The sequence below is a fragment of the Pteronotus mesoamericanus genome, unplaced genomic scaffold (assembly GCF_021234165.1).
Source record: "Pteronotus mesoamericanus isolate MK-2021 breed Mesoamerican mustached bat unplaced genomic scaffold, CSHL_Meso_final contig_164, whole genome shotgun sequence".
Lineage (NCBI taxonomy): Eukaryota > Metazoa > Chordata > Mammalia > Chiroptera > Mormoopidae > Pteronotus > Pteronotus mesoamericanus.
This window is the reverse complement of record NW_026555065.1, coordinates 5,034,249-5,057,151: the sequence shown is the minus strand read 5'-3', so window position 1 is coordinate 5,057,151 and position 22,903 is coordinate 5,034,249. Positions and strand designations below refer to the sequence as shown.

The 22,903-nt window shown below is 37.7% G+C and overlaps 1 protein-coding gene across 4 annotated transcripts in view; it reads right to left on the bottom strand.

The window, feature by feature from the left end:
• Window positions 1–18,935, bottom strand: part of HERC1 (HECT and RLD domain containing E3 ubiquitin protein ligase family member 1) — a 183,337-nt gene extending 164,402 nt beyond the window's left edge. For all 4 annotated transcript variants that reach the window (XM_054565299.1, XM_054565301.1, XM_054565302.1 and 1 more), the window contains exon 1: window positions 18,774–18,935. The gene's annotated coding sequence lies outside the window, so the exon portion shown is untranslated. The remainder of the gene's footprint in view (window positions 1–18,773) is intronic.
• Between the last annotated feature and the right edge of the window lie 3,968 nt (window positions 18,936–22,903).

Genomic DNA, 22,903 nt, shown 5'->3' with positions numbered 1-22,903 from the left:
AAGAACGTAAACTGGAGATTACCAGACGCTTCAGGAGAGAAAGAATATGGAATTATTGTTTAATGGGTACAGAATTTTGCTGGGAATGATGAAAAAAGTTTTGGATATAGAGTTGATGGTCACAACATTGTGAATGCATTTAATAACACTGAATTGTATACTTTACAACTGTTTTAAATGTTAAATATGTTATCTATTTTTTACAACAACAAAAAAATAAGATATAGAACAGTCTGCAGTATACCACCATTTGTGTAAAAAGAAAAAAGAGAGAATATATATGAATGCATGACTGAAAGGGTTTAGAATCTCTGAAAGATACACCAAAAAAACTGGTAACAGTTAACTCTGAAAAAACTAGGAAAGTGGAATTAGGGAATAAAAGGGAGACATACATATACATTCTGCTGTAACCTCCTTTGTACTATGTGGATATATTGCTTAATAATATATTTTTGTCAAAAAAATAATAATAATTATCCAGGAAAGGATGATCTTCCCATAGATGCTTAAACTATTGGGAAAGGGTTACAGGAGAAAGGGTTTTCACACAATTTCAAAATATCACCTCTAGATTACTTATTAGTTATAAAGGAGGAAAAGTGCACTTACAGTGAAGTAATCTGGTAGTAGTCACCACTATAAACAAGTGATCAAACTTGACATCACCTATAAAAATGGCATTAAGTGTCCCCTAAAGATGCAAGAAGTACTCACCATCTATACAGTGCTCATGCAATAGATATTTAGCCTAAATATATACCCTTAAAGAAACAATCAATAAATTCAGATTGTAAGACATTATTTTAGACATTGTAAGACAATGACCTAGATTCTTTAATAAAGTTAATGTCATTTACAAAGTCAGAGGATTTTTGTAGATTAAAAGAGATATAAAACTAAAAGTAATACATGAATATGATTAGATCCTGGATCATTTAAAAAAATTATAAAAGGAGAAAACTAGAAAAATTTAAATACAGACACTGCATATTAGATGACGATAAATCCATGTTATTTTCCTTAAGTGTGGATTAGTGTATTGTGGTTATATTGGAGAATGAGGTTAGTTTTGTGAGATGCGCATTGGGAATACTGTGGGAGGTGGGGGGGAATCTCGGTGGTGAAACTTACTCTCTCTGAAAGCAAAATTGTGCGTGCGTGCGTGTGTATGTGTGTGTGTGTGTGTGTTTGTGTGTTTATAGAAAAGGAAAAAATTGTGACAAATTGTTACAATTTGTAAAACTAGGTAAAAAGTATATGGGTAGTCATCGTACTACCGTATTTTGCCATATATAATGTGCACTTTTTTGCCCAAATTCTTGAGGGAAAAATAAGAATGCACATTATACATGGGCATAATGATTACATACTATAGGTATAATAATGGGTATAATAATCCCATGTATAATGCACACAAAATGTAAGAGCATATTATGCTTGGCAAAGTATTCCTCAACTTTTTTCTATAGATATGAGAAATTTTCAAAATAAAAGTTTGTAAAGAAGAGGTCGGAAACAGCTGAATCAGGCACAGCTGGGCCCCAGTGATATAAAAGTGAAGAAAAAAAAAAAAAAGACTACCTTTTACAATAAAAGTATAGAGAGGGGTTATATAAGTATGGTTTTCCCATTATTAACCACGTTCTTCTGTAACAAGGTGAAAAGCAGGGACAGGGTCCCCAAAAATATTCCCCACAGCTCATGGTTGAGAGATAGGGATGATATGGCAGTTAAAATCTTTTCATAACAATGGCAAGTTGATAGCTAGTTGATAGCTGTACTACCACCCCAGGTAAAAAGTCTACATGACTTTCAGATCATACAGTGACTCGTGACATAGCTAGGGGAGGTAGCCCCCACAAATGTCCATGTGTCACAAGAGACTCTTGCCCTGACTAAAGACGGCAGCAGAAAAGAAGGTAAAAGATATGGGGGAACTGGCAAAGGTAGCTCATTGTAGGAGGGGCTGGATATGAGGTCACATGGGAAGCTCCAGGTCAGCATTTAAAATAAGGGTGAGCAAAAAAGGAGGAGAAGAGGATTTAGCCATTGTTGCCTATAGTGAGAGAGGAGTTATTTCTGTTTCACTGAGAATTCTGCCATGAGGCTTGAAGGAGTAGGTAGCAGCTATGCCGTTTGAAAACAGGGTAGAAGGTCCACCTCATTGGCCATGAGGTCAGTAGTGAGTGGCAACCATGAGGAAGGCAGCCATGAGGAAGGAACCATGAAATAGTGGGATTCGGCCATGAGGTCTGGTGTTTAAGGAGGTGCCACATGGCTTGAAGTAAAGAGATGCCATGTAGTTTTGGATTAAGAGATGGAATAAGAAAGAAAAGACCAGGAAAACCTGCCTGTAGAACACAGCAGCAGAACTGATGGAGCTGGAAATTGCGAGCCGCTGCCTAACCAAGCACAGATTAGTGGGAGATTCCTGGAATGCTGATCTGTGACCGGGAATGCTGAGGTGCGAACTTCTGCTTTTCTGAAAGATGGTACCTCTGACTGATATTCTGAGATTGGCCAGGTTTGGCAAAAGAGGGCAGGATTATGTGTTTTGGGGTGCTTTAAAGGAAATGTAACTTAACAACAGAAATCTGCTATTATTCTGACTCTGTATAACCTGTAATTAAACAACCCGTTTCCTTTTCCGCCGAACTCTTGCATTGGATGTCACACTTCTTGGCAGCAGGCAGTCAAACCCCACAGCTGTTCCCGAATAGCACAGGCGGGGTTCTGTAACACTTCCTGATGGAGCATATGTAGTAAACTTATTTATTCCCAGAGTATTTGTATTAAGTAAATCTAACTTTTAACTTCCTTGTAAAAATTCTTTTCCTTTAAGTAATTACAGTGATACCATCTCTATAAACTCAGAGTTAGATTTTTAAGTTAATTCAAAAAGGAGCAAGCAAGAAAATAATGCAACCATAAACAGTCAGTTGCCTACCCTTCCTTAGAACGAAGATAAAGGCCAGACAGCAAGACGACAAGTTTACTTAAGCTTGTGCTTTCTACACACTACACAGAAGGAAGGTAAAAGGGAGAGACTAGCTGGGTTCAACAAAAATGAGATGGCAAGTCTATCCATCTCTTAAATACTTAACCCACATTTTTATTGTTTCAAAATAGTATGAATTCCTATATACCAGAAAACATCTAGACAAATCTGTATTGTAACATGACTGGTAAATTATAGCAAGGAAAAACTAAATGGCAAAACTCATTTGGAAATGAGCTTAACAATCTCTGAATATGTCTACTGTCTTAAGAATTCCCTTTCAAACAAAACAATGAAGACACACTATAACAACCTGACCCAAAAGGAAATGGGAAGTGTCTCTTATTCTCTCATCTTGAACCCTACCCAACTTCCTCCTGAAAGATATCTCAGGCTCACAGAAAAATAACAGAATTTGAAAGTTAATCCATCCCTGTGCAACCAATCAAGCTGTACATTTACTATACATATACTTCTATGAATATATATTATAGTTTAACAAAAACTTTTAAAAACACTTTTTAATGAAATGCCCACATCCCATATGCTGAAAATTATAAAACACAGATTAAAAAAAAATCAAAGATCTAAATAAATGGAGAGACCTGCCATGCTCCTAGATTGGAAGACTAAACATAAAAATGTCAGTTCTCCTCCAAACTGACCTACAGGCTTAATGCAATAATTATCAAAATCCCAGGCTTATTTTAAAATTTATATGGACTGACAAAGGAACTAGCATAGCTAAACTCATAAAGCCTTATCATCAACTTAGAACCAACAAGGAAATATTTACAGAGATAAAAATATACAACCCAATCCTCAAAAAGAAAGACATTTTTAAAAGTAAGACCATCCCAAAAATCTAATTGGGCAAAGAGAACAATTAAGGAAGCAAATTACTAGATGCATTCAATAAAACACAAAGCAAGGTACGCTAAAGAACTGACTTCAAGTAAAAATATCCATTTCCCAACCCTACACAACAGGCTCCTTCTCCCCATCCCCCACCATTCAAACAGTATTGATCATCAGAGACAAGTTACACACACATACACACACTCACACAGGTGCTCGCGCGCACGCGCGCGCACACACACACCCCCCCACCCCCATACGGAGTGCTCCAAAAAGAACCGTATTTTATTCTCCTTAATGTTTACTTAAAGTGGTATGAGTTATCTTTTAATCCAGTACTGTGAAACTTTTTTCCCATCAGACAAAACAATAATTCCAAATTCCATGTAACAATAAAAATAAGCTTTATAGTACCCATTGCCTCCTTAAATTAACCTAACCCCACACAGATTTTTTTTAATCTATTCACCTACCCTTTACTAACCAGTCAGCTATAGTGTGTGGGGGAAGGGAGGAGTGATGAGGTTGACTCTTTCCATGCCAGTTTGCCCAGGACATTACCATTTTATGCCTGCCCAGCATGTACCTTTTTACCACAGTAGAGGCAAAAGACCAAATGCCTATGAATATTCTCTTTTACAAATTATAAAACAGTATGTATAGAGTTTTGAAAAAAGTCCTATAGATAGACAGATCTAGGAAAAAATCTGGAAAACTTTACATCACAATCTTTTTTTTTTTTCCCTTACCAGAGGACATTTTTTTTCATTGCTTTTAGAAAAAGGGGAAAAAGAGAAACAACAATGTGAGAGAAAAAGCACTGATTGGTTGCCTTGCATACACGCCCCAACTGGGGACCATTCAGACCAGGGTCCCAGGGGTTGCATGCCCCCTGCACCCAAACCAGCATCAAACCCCACAACATTTTGGTACAGGGATGACACTCCAACCAACTGAACCACCCAGCCAAGGCTACACATTAGAATTTAACAGTGGTTACTTTGCACAGTGGGATAGTTTTCACTATTTTCTTTGTATTTCCCTAAAATGTCTAAAAATTATTTTTACAATAGCACACATTACTTTTGACACTTAGGAGGAGGTTCTTTCCATTTGTTAAAATGCAGCTTTTCTTTCCAACCCAAATCCTCATCTCATTTCAAAAACATGCACTACTCTAATATGTTATTCATAACTGAGACAATGTGATATAGTATAGAAAGCTTTAGCTTTTAAAATGCAGAAAATCTAAATTCAAGAACCATCTTTGCTGTGGAAAATATGAAACCTACCTACCTACCTTTCTAGGTTGTTTAGAGGATTAAACAAGAATCCACGTAAAAGTACTTTAATGTAATATATTAATGTGAGCTATAATTATTACTACAATTACATAAACAAACTAGGAAACTTCAGATCTCAAATATAAGGGGAAGGAGTCTTATTAAGTGAGCTCCAATTCACTTCTAAGTCTGAAATTCTAGTATTAACAGTATCTTCTTAACTCAGCCTTATACCTGCACCTAACCTGTCTCTTTGGGACGGAGGTGTACCTCTTTTATGAGCAACGGTTCCCAGGTCTCCATGTTTTCTATCTTCACTAGGACACAGCCAGCTCTCCAAATTCTCCTCTTATGGTCCTGACTACCTGAAAGTTAAAGAAAATATGTCTGTTCCCTCAAAAAAAAAAAAAAAAAGCCTTTAAATCCTCTTTTTAATCTAATTTCTATTTCATGATGTCCATCTGCCATATCTTGCAGTGTAGAGCAGTGGTTACACACAGGAACTCTGGAGCCAGGATGTCTAAGCGCAGATCCTGGCCCTGCTATGTCACCAATTCTACAAGTAACCTTGAACGATTTACTTAATGTCTCTGTGCCTCAATTTTCTCATCTTTATAATTGAGATAATAATAGTGTACCTTCTGCATACAGTTACTGTGAAGATTCAATGAATTACAAATCATATAAAAAGGAGGACTGACAACAGTTCCTGGTATGTAGTAAATGCTATTTATGACTAAAGTCCTTTTCTAAAAGAATAATGCTTGCAGGCTAGACAAAAGAACATTTGCCTCTTCCTTTTTTCTCACTGAAAAATGATTTACCACCCTGATTGGTGTGGCTCAGTTGGTTGGGCCTCACCCTGCAAAATAAAAAGTCCCTGGTTTGATTCCTGGTCAGGGCACATGCCTGGTTGCAGGTTCAGTCCCTGGTCAGGGGCATGTATGAGGTCGATATTCCTCACATAAATGTGTCTCTTCCTTTCTTTCTCCCTCCCTTCCACTCTCTCTACAAATAAATAAATAAAACCTTTAAAAAAATGATTTACCTACCAAAAATTTCTCCCTATCATTGTAGTGAAGTCATACACACTCTGTATCACTGGACTTTTTTTTAAATTCTGTGTTTAAATCCTCTAATCCAACATTTCCCAAAATTTGTTTCTTCTAGAAAGTTTGTTCCACTAGTTCTTCAAGTGGATTATGAGGGGAAAAAAGGTTCAGTTATCAAAATAAACTTGGAAAATGCTAAGTTAATGTTAAACAGGACTTTAACTGTAGAGTCTTTTATATGTTAATATGTATCACTACATTCCAAGAGGATAAAGTGAACACTGTTTACCAAGTTTATTTGACCCCAAAATCCTTTTGTCAAGACTGGGAAATGCTGCTTCATTAAAGGTCTTTGATAACCTTTAATACAAAATATGCTGTTATGTAAACTCAGTATTTTTAAATCTGATTTACACACAAGGCCTGTTCTCAAACTCATGCGGAGAAATCTGGCTCAAGAAACTAATAACAGTTGCTGCACAAATCACTTTTGAAATTTCTGAATAGGGACGCTGACGGCTAAAAAGAACAAACGCCAATGACCAGCTACACACGCTGGGTCTCACAACGGACAGACGTTAAGTTGACCTATTTATTGGCCAAACATCCTTTAAACAAAGTCCAGTTACTCAATATTCCCAAGTTTTCTCTGAATTTTCAGTAAGGACTTGCACTCTTCCTTTAAAGGAATTACACCACAGAATCTTGTCAAATCATCCCAGAACCAATTCTAACATAAATAAAATCCCTGAAATACACAATTTACCTCGTTGAACTATCCAAAAGATCATCACATAATACATGAAGGGACAATGAAATGTCACTATTTTGCAATTCCTGATGAATTAATATCTAAGCAATGATCATCAATAGCTATTAACATCACAAAAAGAGTTAACAAGACCTTATGTCCTTATGTATACCCTGCTGGAAACACAAACCATTCCTACGAAGTACTCATACAAAAAGAAAAAAAAAAAACTCTAGAAAATAAATTCTCACAGATTTATCAATTTACAGGAAATTCTGGAGCTAGAACATACTAAATGGCATTACAGAGAAGCAATCAGCAAAATGGAAAACTTCTCAGGGCAAACAACCTGGTTTCTTCTAACAAAAAATTTTAAGTAAGAAAAAAAAAACCGCAGATGGAAGAAGAGTCAAAAAGATTATAAGTGATTTAATCATCATGCCAAACAACTGTAAAGTATGAACCTTATTTGGATCCCACCTCAACAAAAACAAACTATATGTATTTATATATATAAAACAATCAGAAAAAATATGAAACCTGATTACATACTTGGTAATATTAAAAGTTTGTTATAATTTTTTCAGTATAATAATATTATGCTTATTTTATAAAGAAAGAGACTATCTTTTAGAGAGCCATACCAAAATATCGAAAAATTACAAATTAAATATGTCTGAGATTTGGTTTAAAAAAGTGCAGGGAGTCCTGGCCGAGGTGGCTCAGTTGGTGAGAGCATCAGTTATTCCATAAAACTAAGGGTTGCGGGTTAAATTCCACGTCAGGGTACAGGCCTGGGTTGCAGATTCAGTCTCTAGACAAGACAAATAAAAGAGGCAACCAACCAATCGATTCTCTCCCTCCCTCTCTCTCTCTCTCTCTCTCTCCCCCATTCCTTCTCTCTAAAATTAACAAGCATGTCCTTGGGTGAGGATTTAAAAAAAAAAAGTGTAAGGATTAGAGGTGCGATGGTGTTGAATATAAATATAGAGGAAACAAGACAGCCTATAATAATTTTTGAAACTCAACAAAGGATTGTGCACACTATTCTTTCTACTTTTATACTAATATATGTTTTAAATATTTTTTGTTACAAAATATATAAATATTTTAAAACATACTGCTGCCTGAGAAATTGGATTATCTGCCTAAAACTGCAAATCATCTACATATCCCCATAATAGATTAAGGCACAGTCAGGCATAAGAGAATGTAAATTTACCATGTTCAGATTATATTTATAAAGTACTATAAGAAATCATTTGACATGAATTTCCCTAACACTCCACATGCTAAACTCTCCCACATAATTACTCTTATTTAAAAGCCTGTTAATATCTAACCAATTTATGGTTTTCCATGAAAAAAAATCAGTGTTTAAGTATTACTTAGTTTTTCATTTTTCTTTATTAAATAAAGCAATGGTCACAGAAAAATCTTGCAGACAGTATCACAGAGTCTTACTATCTTTCTAGTCCAGGATTTTCAACAGATATGCCACCAGTGTCCCATAAGAATTCTTAAAACATGTAATATCTGACCACGTAGCCAGGGGCACTGATGTCTTTTCCCTTAGACTGTCAAATTGAAAAAATGACTACAGCCAACACAATATTAATTGTCTGGTGTAAATAAATCAAAATTATACCTATTTTTTCGTCAGATCACCCAAAAATATATTTTTTGGTATGCCACAGAATTTTGGTAATTAGTTTACACGTGCCATGAGATGATAAAGGTTGGACATCACTGTTCTAGTCCTATGGGAGTATGGTACTTCTAGAATTTATCAGCAGCAGCCTTACTGCATAAGTACTCCAGCTCACTAAGATCCAAACAGGACTAGTTTTATCTTGTGTATAAACACCCTTTCCTGCCTTCCTACTCTGAAGTAAACAGCCAGACATACAGATGGCAGACCAAGAGGGCGAGAGCAGTGATAAGAAGGCAGTTACCCGAGAGCACCACGGACAAAGAAAACAAAACACAACTGAAAGACACTAACAATACATAATATTCAGCAATTCTTTAGATTTCTGCAACAGAGTCACATTTTGTTAATCATCAACTACTTTAAGGTGAAGTGATTCTGTTCATTTGTTTCTCACTTTATTCCCTTATACGAGGCACCTTTAAGAATTTTGAAAAAGTCCCCCTTAACACCTGAGACCAATTTAAATTAACCAAAGCAATTCAAACTATTACAAAATAAACAAAGGAACCAAGGAACACAGTAAACTTTTATAAACATTTCACTAAGGCTAAATGTTACATCAGTCTTTTCAGGAGCTACCATACTTTCTCTTTTGACCTCAGAAAAGTAAAGCGCCCCACCTCTATGCTAATCTACAATACAATCAAAACAGCATCAATATTACTTCAGCATAACTGGTAGGTTTTAATGAAAATACAGGTTTAAAAGATTACAATAGCGTTTCTATTAGAATTATAATTTTAATCTAAATTATATTTCTTAAAAATGCCTAAGCTTTCAGTTTTACAAACATTAAGAACATGCTAATTATAACAGGCCAACTTTGCCTATTCACTATGCCAAGTGTCTTATCTGCTGCTTCTAGATTAAGCAAATTTCCAATCACTTATTTAAAAAATTAAGCCCATAATACCATACAATACGGAAGTCCACCACTCACACTCTGGAAGTTTTGGTTAGGAATGGCAGTTTTGCCAAGGAATAGCAACTTCCATTATGAATATAATCTTCATAAAAGAGGGTCTTGCAATTAGAGGTTATTCAAGAGAGGCAGCTACCTCTCTCTCCTCTTTGGAAACTTATCAAATGGCAGACTATCTACTCTGCCTATTTTACAGAGGAGTTATAAGATAAACTGAGAAAATGTTTAATAAGGTACTTTGTAAATTAAAAAGAAATATACACATGTAAGTCATTATTACTTCACAACTTGTCTGCACTAGACAGGTGGCAGACTACACTTGCTCGTATGGTCTACTAAGAAAAACTTCGTATTTCAAGGCATAAAGATTCACTAATACTTACTTTTCTATAGAAAAGCCCAATCTTTAAGGTAATTACTGTTCTACATCTATTCCTCCCTTTGGAAGAACAGAAGTAGAAACATCCTTTTAGAAGTCGAAGCAACATGCAGCACCTAATACTCTAATTGTCATTATGAGTTCCTGAACTCCACCTATATAGAATGGACATGCCCATATGACATTACTTGGCTGGGATTTTAGATCAGCTAAAACCATTAAACTAAGGCTAGTCATTTCCATGCTCTGCACCTGACAGTTTACACCAACACCCCACTTTGTTCCTGAATTCTAAACCAGACTCTACCACTTACTAGTTGTGCGATCCTGGGCAAGACACTTAACTTCTCTTATGCTTTAATTTCCTTATTTGCAAAATAAATGGGTTATACGTGGTTTAAGTAATAGTTCAACCAGATTAAAACATGGTCCAAATGAAAAGTGCTTAGAATGGTGCCCAATGCAAAGTATATGCTCAGTGTTACCCATTATTATTCATTTATGTGTGCATCTGTCTACTCCACCATACCACCTTCACTAAATTATAGAAATCTCTCCATCATTCCTTCCTTTCAAAACAATGAGCAATTTTGAGAAAACAGAAACTATGACCATATTACTGACAGAATTTCAGTATATGACTGGATACTTAGTTGTATAAGAAAGTTCAATACAACCTTACATAAAAGACACTTAGCTCCCACATGCTTTTAAGCTAGACAAGGTCTGTCCAGAAGGTATCCAGCCATGTAATGTGAAAAAGAGACATTTACTGAAGAAGATACAAGATATAAGAAACATTGTATGTATGACAATGACACCTCAGTCCCCATCAAAACAGGCACCTTGGGACCTCACACAGTTCTCCCAATTGCCATTAGCTGCCCTGTCATACTTTCCTGAATTTCATGGCTGGTCTGAAATCTCTTCCCTTTCAAAGGTGATTTTAGTTTTGGGAAAAGCCAAAACTTTGCAGGAAAAAGTTGCAGGACACCAAATATGGGCTGTAGAGGGGCTGAGTCATCCAGGTGATTTAGTGTTTGACCAAAAACCTCTGCATGAAACATGATGTATGAGCAGCGCAATGTCATGATGAAGTTGCCGATCACCAGTTGCCCATAGCTATGGCCTTCTGAATCATCCAAATAGTTTCCAAGAAGGAATGGTCAAGCTTAATGCAAAATCTGATGCAGATTCATTGCTCTACTCACTCAAGTCATTTTGAAAGTGATGGCAACACAGCACCCATGCTTGTTCAATGGTGTCTACTACCCCTACTGACTAGTACAGTGATGTCACTGTTCACACATGCACATTACAGTCCACTCTCCTTGCCTGCCAGGTTACAGCAACACAAACCATTCTCCTTATATTAACAGTGGCTGGACTTTTGCCGGACAGACCTCATATGAACACATAGATATTCTCCCTAGTTCTTTTTTTTAAGCTTATAAACAACAGAAATTTATTGCTCACAGTCCTGGAGGCTGGAAGTCTGAGATCAGGGTGCCAGCATGTCAGATGAGGGCCATCTTGTGCTTGCAGACTTCTCTGTGTACCCTTACATGGCAGAAGAGCCCTGCAGAACCTCTTTTATAATGTACTAATCTTATTCATGAGGGTTCTACCCTCATGTCTTAACAGCTTCCCAAAGGTCCCACCTAATGTACCATTATCTTTGAGGATTAGGATTTTGACATATGAATCTGGGAGATCTGCCTAGTTCTAAATTAAGTTATACTATATTTCTAATTAATACAACAAAGCTGCTTACTTGAATTGTATCATAAAAAACTGCCCATGACCAAACAGTTTTATGGTACAGTGACTAACAGGAAAGGCCTTAAAACAGAGCAAAATTTAAAAGGGCTCACATAAATGCTACTATAATAAGTTAAAAAAAAAAGCTTGGAAAACAATGTATTTCCTCCAAAATCAAAACCAACAGAGACTTTAAATCAAGAGTTTAGAGAGAGGAAAAAATTTCTCTTGCCAGTGCAAGAGAAAATATTACCATTACATCAATATCACTACCATTATAATTAGACAACAACCAAAGAGTATATTAAACACTGCAACAAGCACAAGAACTAAACTCCCAGTTTATTTTTTACATATCATTTAGTACATCCTATGCGCAATTATGTATTCTTGATAACATTGTAAATTCTAAAACTTAACATTTCATCTGTGAGTACCCAAAGAACAAAACTCACAGTGTTATTTAACTGACTTAATAGTTTTCCTATTAAGTCAATTAAAAAGACTTCAAACCTTAAAAAGATAGAATCATTTAATCTAAATTAGAGACAATTTTACTCCATCCTAGAGAGCTGCATCCCTGGCTTACTATGGGCTAGGATCTTTCTAGGGACTGTAATGAACAAAACATTTAAGGTTCCTGCTTTTGTGGACTTTATAGTCTAGTGAGGAAGACAAATAATAAACAAGTAGACAAATAAGTCATTCAATTTCAGGAAGCATAAGTGCCATAAAAAACAAAGCAAGAGAGACAAGGATGGGGGATAATCACTGTTTTCTATAGTGCCATCACTGAAGATCTCTCTAAAGAGATTGATTCTGAGATCAAGCAGTGCAAAGACCTGAGTAAAGAGCACTCCAAACAGAGCAACAACAAAAATTAGGCCCTTGAAATGACCTAGTATCATAAAAAAATATAGGGAGGTTCAGCGTAGCAGAAGGGGAGTGAACAAAGAAAGGTAGGCAAGTGCTACATAACTATATGATGTTGTACCTTGTAGGCCATGCCTAGGAATTTGGCCATTTTCATTGTAAAAGAAAGTCACTGTAAAATATTAAATAGAGGAGTGGCCTATCTGACAGTTAAAAAGATCATCCTAGCTATGAAGTACGTAATAGACTGTAGGAGGTCAAGTGAAAAAGAATGGAAACCAGTTAAGGGAATATCGTAATTATCTAAGCAGATAAGAAGGTTGTTTAGACCAGAGTAATAAAGTAGAGATGATTATATGTGATCAGATTAGAAATATATTCAAGAGACACAGCTAAGAGGATTTGCTGATGGACTGGTTATAGGGTACAAAGAAAAGGAATCACAGATGACACCTAGGCTTTTGGCATGAGCAACTTAAATAGACCTGCCTTTTACTAAAAGTAGTTTCATAGGAAATGATGAGGGTAGAAATCACACCTTCTGTGTTGTGCAAATTTAGTTTGAGACGCCTACTAGAAAGTCAAATGAGATGTGAAATAGGCAGAGGAACTATGACACTGGACCTCAGGGAAGGGGTCTAGGCTCAGTATATAAATGTGGGAATCAATGAGCATATAAGTAGTTTTTAAACCCATAGAAATGGATAAATGTAGATTGGAAAGACTTTTTTGTTTAATATTCACACCAGCCCCATAGGGAGCAACTATTATTATTCCCATTCTATAGATCAGGAACCTGAAGCTAAGAGATTAACACTTGTTCAACATCACTCTGCTAATAAGTGGTTGAGTTAAGGGTGGAAAAAGATCTGACTACAATAACCATGACCTTTCTTAACTGAGGTTCATCACTAGAACCACAGAATTTGAAGTGAATTCTGAAGAGAATATTTTCTCAATTCTCCCAAGGATGGTTCATAACTAGTTCCATTCTAGATGCACTGGAGAGAAGTTAATTGTTTACATACAGTGAATATCCAAATATCCTAAAACATTAGGATTTAGCAGTACTCTCATAGAACCCCAGCTGAGGAAAAAACTAGTATACTACTGCAATTCTATTATTATTTCATTACTACTTCTAGTACTTCTACTAGTACAAATCATTTAAAATGAGACAGACTGGTAGGCAACATTAAGTAACCATCCTCTGATGTTTTATGGCCTTTTCTTTGTGACCAGTAAAACCAAATATTATTTGGAGATTTTTATAACACCAAAGGTGATTTCACTTTAATTAAGACTACACCAGGCCTCTACTGAGTCCATTCACAATAAGGACTCAGAATCTGTTTTCCTGAGGACATGAGGTTCATCAGAAAACCACTAAGAATGTCAGCTCCTATAATGCAAGAATCTTTGTTTTTTTCACTAGTATGTTCCAAACATATAAACAGTGCCCTCTCTGGGAAAGAACTTAAATTTCCAGGCTTGCTGGACACAGTTTGTTACCTTGTAAGATAGCGATGTTTTCCGTGTTATCTTAGTTTACTGGCACCACTAAAATCTAATAGAATTATCCTAATCCAGGACTTTAAATTCTTAATTTCATCTTTCTAAAACTGGCCTTCTTTCTTAAGGAAATATTAGAGGTTCTAGATATGGCCATTACTGGTTAAAAAAAAGAAAGCCCCAGCTGGCGTGGCTCAGTGGATTGAGCGCCAGCCTACAAACCAAATGGTCATCCGGTTCAATTCCTAGTCAGGGTACATGGCTGGGTTGCGGGCAAGGTCCCTGGTAGGGGGCACACGCAAGGCAGCCACACACTGATGTTTCTCTCCCTCTCTTTCTCTCTCCCTTCCCCTCTCTCTAAAAATAAATAAAAAAATTTTTTTTAAACTAACATAGCATGGTGCTAATATGTATTGTGTAGACTGTTCAAAATAACTAGCATACAATGTGAACCAATAACTACTATATCTTATGTACTCTTAAGGAAAAAATATTCTTATAATTTCAGTTATCCTTTGTTAAATTCCACAGGTATTCTTTCTAAGAATGAATATTATGAATCAATGCAGCACCTCCATTAAATGTAAAAGGTTTCAAATGAACAATCCTTGCTAGACCAGAGATTGCATTCCAATCGATTTCATCTGCACATAATAACCTACATGTATCAATGCAATATTAGGGGACAATCTATTTCATTTTCAAGCTACAAGAACCTGCCAACCACAGTCATTAAGTGCCCTTCCACCATCGGTTTGGGTTACTGAAAAGACTGGTATGGCTCAGTGAGTTGGGCACTGTCCCCAAACCAAAAGTTCACTGGCTTAATTCTGTCAGGGCACATGCTTGGGTTGCCAGCCAGGTCCCCTGTTGGAGGTGTGCAAGAGGCAACCAGTCAGTGTGTTCTCTCACACATCGATGTCTCTCTCCCTTCCTCCTTTCCTCACCATCCCTCTAAAAATAAATAAAATCTTTTTCTAAAAAGAAGATTACAGAGCACTTTTTAAAATCAGTCATCTCTGGCAAAAAGGAACAATAACATATTTTTGTTAGTGAGCCTGTGGGGAACACAGGTGCTCTCATACATTACTGGTGGGAATGCAAATTAGTACAACACTTTTGGAGAAAAACTTGGCAATACCTAAAAAACTACACGTGCACTTAATTTTTGAGGCCAACCTAATAGAGCTCCTAATAGCCAACCTGGTAACACTTTGAGCAACAAAATAACAATACTATTGAATAATAACCTGTAGAATAAATACCCAAGAGATCATACTTATATAAACAATTGAATAAATAAAGAAAGAAAGAAGGGACATCTCTTTCTTACAGAAGAATTCCAATAATAAATGCAAAAGGAATGAAAGAAATACAAAATCACAGTTAGGCAAATGCCACACTAATAACTGTTGCAGACAAGATCAACCAATAGATGCTAAAATCAGTGGGAGCAAGTTTGAGAAACAATATATCTCAACATAAAAATAATAGCAACTTGACAGTGGAGAATACAGCAGAAGCCACCTTAACAAAGCCATCAAGGTTAAAATATCACTGGCAGTAAGACATGTCAACACCACATACCTTCTAATATGATACACTAAGAAAGACACATCACTTCCGTGGTTTTCTTGCAAACATACATAACTCTTAAGCCCAAAATGAGAAAAATTCTACAAAATAACTGACCAGTACTTATCATATCAAGGTCATGAAAGAAAGGAAAAAAATGGAAGAACTGACCAAATGAAGGAGACTAAGAAGATACAACTACTAAATGCAATGTGGGATCTTAGGACAGAAGAAAAAATGCATTAGGGGCAAAACTGGTAAAATTCAAATAGAGTCTGTAGTTAACAGTATTATACTAATGCCAATTTCCTGATTGTGTTACTGTACTATGGTTATATAAGTCATCAACATTAGCAGATGCTGTGTCAAAGGTATATAGGAACCTTGTGCTATCTTTGCAACATTTCTAATTGTCCGATTATTTCAAAATAAACAGCTGAAAATAAAATCCATCAGTCAATCATCTTATTCAACTTCTACATTTCTTTGCTTGGGAGTCTCATATGGACTTTAATACTGCCATTAACTTAAAGTACCCATTAAGTAACAGCAAAACAAACTCAAATCATAAAAATAAGATCTGGAATGTAAAAAGTAAATTACCTACTTCATGTTCCCTTATAAATTTTTTAGTCAAAAATCTTTGCAAGCTGTAGTGCCTTTACTGGCTTTGCAAACCCCTTTTTAAATGACATGACCAATTTTTTGTTTTCAACATCATGATAATCTGCAGCATGTGAACTAACAATGCATTTCATTTGTCTGTTAAATCAAAGTTTTATTGACATTAAAAATTATCTTCAATAGATTATAATAAGTTTGTTACTTATTATTACATAGTTGTCCAACTATAAAATTCAGGTTTTGTTTCATTGGTTTTTATCCTAACACAATCGTCTGTCCATACCCCAAATCACAGTCATTGTTACTTTAACTTCTGAAAATCCGAATTTTAAAAAAATCAGCTGTTTAATATAACCAGTCCATTTTTTTAAAAATTTCAAATATTAAGAGTCATTTAGTCATTCTTGGGAAAAAATGCTTGGAACATTTGAATTGTGTTGCTATTTATTTTTTGCATCTTCTACTGACCAATTCAACCCAATAAACAAGATAGTCTTCTATATTTCTTTAATCATAGAAGATTTTTAGGAGACATTTATGTTAATAAGCAGATTAAGTGATACATTTACATTTACTTTCTCTTCCACATACGAACTGGATATCGATACTGAGAATGGAATACATACATGACCCGCAAACAAATGGGTTAAGTGTCACATGCAAACAGCATGACCAGAAATTTAAGAAACAAAGTGATAAGAACCTTAGGGAAAGCAAAATTCATAAAAGTTTAGAATTCCAAGAGGCCTTAATAGCCACTTAATCCATTCCAATGACAACCCCAGACAGATGGCAGCCTATGTTATTTTTAAAAGCCTTCGGATTTCCCACTTCCCTAGATTCTGACACAATATCCTAACATGATTTAGGGGAAATACTACAAGACTATTCTTTGCCCTACTTAATACTTTATTTTCTCAAATATATGATACATTCTAGCTCACTTCCAAGACTATATATAAATATGTGTGTATATATATTATATATATAAAATCAAGAATGTAACTCATATATGTGCACATATATGTACACTCAATTTTGCTTGTATAAACACACGATAGAAACCTATATAATCAAAGGGACATATCCACAATCACAAAAGCACTAGGAAACAATGTCACATAATGATTTTGATCTAAAAACAATCAATGGAAATCAATTTTATAAAATCTTGAGTAAACAGGTTTCTTCCCACTATAAATAATCAAAGTTTATCTGCTTTCCACAAACACTGCTTCTTGTCAGCATCTGCCTTGGGCAGAGCTGTAAAAACACACTTGTTCTAGATCCAAGAAGATAATTTTTTAATGTTTGATTTTTAAAATCATTTAGCTAACAATCATTTTGGAAGACGGCCCAATAAGAGAGTGATCGCTGAGTACAGCCAGTGATAATGAACAAGCCAATTTTAATCAAGCAGGCCAAAGACATGACTGACTCAAATAAAAACAAATCATTTTTGGAACATATATAATGGAGACGTCCCAATCAAGGATGAGCCAACTACTATTTGACAAAATTAAGTGTCTGTTAGCAAAATCCACCAAAATGTTAACCATGAAATGCTATCTCTTGAAACATAATTATAATGATGGTTAGTCTGCTCAGATTTGGTATCCCTAGTATTCTGATTATCCATATTTTCCACAGTATTACAGGTATTATCTTAAAATCAAAGTAAATTATGTCCCTGTGCTTCACAGCTCTCTAGGATGGAAAACGTGTCTTTTACATAACCTCCCCGAGAGATGTGGTACCACCTTCTGTCTTCCTCCTGTCTCCCATGAGCCCGCCACCCATCACCGTGTTCTCTGGGACAGCTCCTGTCATAATCCTCATCTCACTCAAAAGACTAAACAATGCATCTCGTCTCCCCTTCTGGTAGCAGAGGCTATACATTGTTATTTTATCGAGGCGGCAGATTTGGAAAAATGTTTACGAGATGATGAGCTTCCTCCACCCAAATGCCGAGGAAAGCAGAAAGCCACCTCGTCCCAACCTCAACTTCCACCCATCAAAAGGTGGCTGGCCAGAGGGACAACGGGGTCGCAGATCCCCTCGGATCTGAAAAAAGATTCGGACCGCTGTCCCCCCAACCCCGGCTCCAGCCGCGGTCAGCGGAGGGAGGCTCTTTCGTGTATAAAAAGGATGAGGGAAAAGGTCAGAGATGCGACCCCGGATGGTTGAGGGACACGTACAGCAAGCCGCTGGAGGGGCGGGTCCCTCCGCCTTCTCCGGCGTGCGGCTTGGCTTCTAACGTGGCTCTGTATGCACCCCAGCCACCAGAGGCCCCTGGGGCCAACGGGGCCTCCCCGCGCAGGGAAGACTCCTTCAGGCCTTCGCCTGCCGCCCACCCAGGACCCCGGCAGCCCGGTAAGCCCGCGGCCCCGGAACGGCCCCGGCCGGCCTTGCCCTGTCTGCGGGACGCCAAGCACAGGTGGCCAGAAAGAGAGAAGGGGAGGCGTTACCGTACGTGGCTCCGGAGCTGGCGGGGGTGGGGCGCGGCTTCTGTGACCTGAGCCCCGCTCAGCACCGGCTGCGGTGGCCGCGTCCTTTATTTTTGCTGCAGCGGCGGCGACTTGTCAAAGGGAAAGACGTAAGAGGCGGCGGCAGCAGCGGCGGCAGACAAGTCTCGCGGGATTTTGGCGGAACTCTCGCGCAGTCCGGAACCCTCGCCCCGCCCCCGAGGCCCAGCGCGGGAGGCTAGAGGGGTTGGGGGAGGAGCGCCGGGTGGGGTTGCGGGAGGAGGGGAAAACTAAACAGGATTTAATTCCGGGGAGGGAGGAGTATGGGGGACTTGAGGGATCTGAAGACTTGAGGGACCTAGGTCCATCGGAGATCAAAGGGTCTCGTAGCCCTCACCTTTCAGCCCCAGAGAAGTAGACCAGACTCCGCCTACGAGACGAGGCACAATAGGGACGTTTCACAAAGGGCGGTGAGGCGTGGGGGGTCCAGCTAGCGCCCCCGGTTTTCCTTCTTGTGGGCGGGAAAGACCCCACTGCCCAGCCTCCTGGTGCTGGGGACGAAAAGAAGCTTTGAAAAGCTGATGGCCGGGCCCGTCCGGCCACACCCTTTTTATCTCGACGCCGCCGCCAGCTCTGCGCTCATTATCTCCCATCACACCGGGCCCTAGACTTTTGGCCGGTCAAATTCAATCACATGAAAGCGTTTCACTTAACCTAATAGTATCTTGTTATTCATTTCTTTGCGCTGCAGAGAATCCGGAGTTGACAGAATCCTGCAACTGCTAGGGCTTGCAATCCTCGATTTTCTTTACTGATGAGCACGGAGTAAATTTTCTTTGGGAGACTTACATCCTTGATCATAAACCCAAACTTTACAATGATGTCCCGTGAGGGACCCTAACTGGCTTGGTCATCACCATATCCTCAGCACCTAACACCGGTCCAGGTACACATTAAATATTTGAATGATAGTCCCGTCCCCGTCTTCTGTACCTGTTCTTATTCCTAGGCTTCTGCATTTCTAGCTACCTTCCTGGTATCCTTCGTCGAAAATATTCCACTGAGCACCAACTACATGCAACAGACTGAGGGTATGGAGTTGGTCTCCACCCTCAAGAAGTAAAGTCTAATGGGGGACATAAGAGCAATACAGAACATACAAGCTAAGTATGTGTCACTAATATAAAAAATTATGGTAGTGGCAGCAGACAGACTGGTTAAATTGGGTGTATGTGAGGCAGTTTAGCCCGAGAGTTATTTAACTGTGAAATAATTTGTTTCACTGTCAGACATTGATAGATGAGAATCCTGAAATCCCATTTACCAGGTGTATGACCTTGAGGAAGTTTTTTGACGTGTCTGAACCTCAGTTTCTTACCTGTCAACTTATAATGCTAGTTCTTATTATCACAGGGTTCTTATGAGGAGTAAAATACATGTAAAGCTGCTGACACATATAATTACTCATTAAACAGTAGGCCTTATGTATGTAACTTTTAAGTTTCTGCATATGAAGTATGTACCTCTCTGGTAAACTTAGATGTGAGGGAGTGTGTATATGTAGAGTGATGTCATTATTGCTAGTGCTTTATGATCTGGGTATTGTGTATAAAGCTGAGACAAGGCCAACAAACTCCCTTGTCATTTTCATTTTAACTTGCTAATGATATAGGCATTTGTGCCATTCACAAACATCCCATGGCATTCCATTTTTCTTGGCTTTGTAAAACTATACTACTTTTGCCTTTTCTCTTTCAAGAAAATGGCTCTGCTTATTTTAAAAGCCATTTGAGAGATTCTCTTTTGCCTCCTCCTAAGCTTCAACCCTCAGAGCTGTGTGGAAAGAATTAAATACAATGGAGTCTAATTTCATACAGTTATCAAATACAGTTAATGTCAGCAAGTAAGCCCTGCCTCCTGTCCAACCTCACCTTGACCACTCTACCTCTTCCCTAAACACTCTTTAATTCTTAAATCTACGTATGCTGGAGCCTTATTGTCAGCCTCATTCTCCCAACTCTACCAGTTCATTCTATCCAGATTTCCCCTAGAGAAAAATGTTGGAGGGGGGAAGGGGGATAGAAGGAACTCAAGGTCAAGGTCTCAGCATCAGAGTCGCTTGCCCTGAGAGTCCTCTGGGCAGCACCCTCGGCCACTTCAATCAGCTACATTTTTTCTGCACACACACATCACCCCCATCTCAGCCACATGTTCCACAATCCCACACTCCAACCAGGAGGTTCCAGACAGAGGCACTGGAGAATCAACAGAAGAAGATATATTTTTCATCTCTTATCTGCATATTGAAAATAAATATGTGACTCCAAAATTAAAAGTAGGGTTAAATAAGATGTGAAAGAATCCAACAGAGGAGTAAAAGCAGAGAAGAGGAAAAGGTTAAAAGGATTCCAGGAATAAGTTTGTTTTGCCTTTGGCACTTAATTGGCTCAAGAAACAAATAGCTCCTATGTTCAGAAAAAGGCTGCAGAGCAAGAATCCACAGTCATGAGTCCTAGTGTCTCCTGAAATGGCAGCCTGTTTGCCCTCAGGTTACTTACTCAGCCTTTCTGAACCTCTTCTCACATCTGTAAATAGGGGTGATAGTGGGTTTTCTGCCTGCCTCAGAGTGTCCTAGGAGTCATAAATAGAAAAGTACTTTGCAAGCCTGAAGTGCTATGTAAATGTGAGGCATTACCATTCATTCATTCATTTAACAGATCTTTGTTGAATGCCTATCATGGACCAGGTACTTGTGCAAAGCACTGAATATACTGAGTAGAACAAGCTTTAATACCTACCCTCAAGGAACTTACGGTCTATTGGGAGGAGATATGGAAGAAAATAATTATAGTACCATGTGAGGAGAGAGCCAGGACAAGAGTATGGGGGGAAGGATGGAATGAGAGAAGGGACAAAGAGCTGAAAGACTTCTTGAAGATGGAGAAGGAGGGCACATATAATGAGGATCCAGCTCATTTCATGAGTGATTTGTAAATCAACTCTAAAATAACTTCAACAAATTGTTCTGTTGTGGGTTGTGAATTCTGCTTTGTTCTAATAAAACTCACAGCTCCTAAACCATTAGAAAAGAGTCTTTGATGTGGAGTCATTATATACCCCCATTAGCTTTGAAGAAAGATGGAATTAATGGAGGGAAAAATCAATGGTATCTTAATTAGAAACACTTTGTCCTTACAGCTTGTGTTTAAACACCAGAAAAAGAGAATGCATTCTGCCTCACAGACTGGTCCCCAATAATTCCCTTCAGCCAGTCTTTCTGATCCAGGGAATATTGCAGATCAGAGGCCAAGACTCATTTCCAAAATGTAATAATACTATTTTATTTTTATTTATGTGTTTGTTTATACTCCACTTCTTTTCAAAAAGATTTTGAGATGACTATTAGCACTTTATTCTTAATCATGTTTTCTACAAGGAAACTCCAAGAGTGTGTATCCATATCATTCAATCATTTCTCATACTTACTGGTGCCAACTATGTATAAAACATTGCTCCAGAACTGTGGACTGTACAAAGTAGGTTCATGCCCTCTAGGGTGCTGAAAACTAAAGATGGTGATAAATATCCTTGAAAAGATAGCTAAATAACCAACAATGTGAATTCTATCCCCCTATATATTTCATTGGCTGAATGAGCAAAATTGTAAACTTAGGTGCCCAACTTCTGGAACTTGTTTACTCTATCCTGCCGCTCCTCCTGCTGCTCCTCCAGAGAAGCAGGATTAAAAAGGTAGGGCAAGATATTTATTGTAACTTGATTTTCTAGATGTTTGATAGGTATTTTAGTAGGTCATCTGGAATACATCATCTTGAAACAGAGTATAACCATTACAATTTTCTTTAGGTACAGATAAAATTTGAAATTAAGCAAACCCAAAGATCAATTAACATTATTCTGGAACTCAATGACTTGCATCAAAAAAAAAAAAAATGATACAAGCTAAAAAAAGATGTAAAAAATAAATATTCCTGGAACTCAGAAAAGAGATTGCTGGACAGAGAGAACTTCATCCAGGTGGTAAAAATAAGAGGGGAGCCCTGGCCAGGTGACTCAGAGTGTCGTCCTGCACACCAAAAGGTTGTTGGTGTGTTCCCCAGTCAGGGTGGGTACAG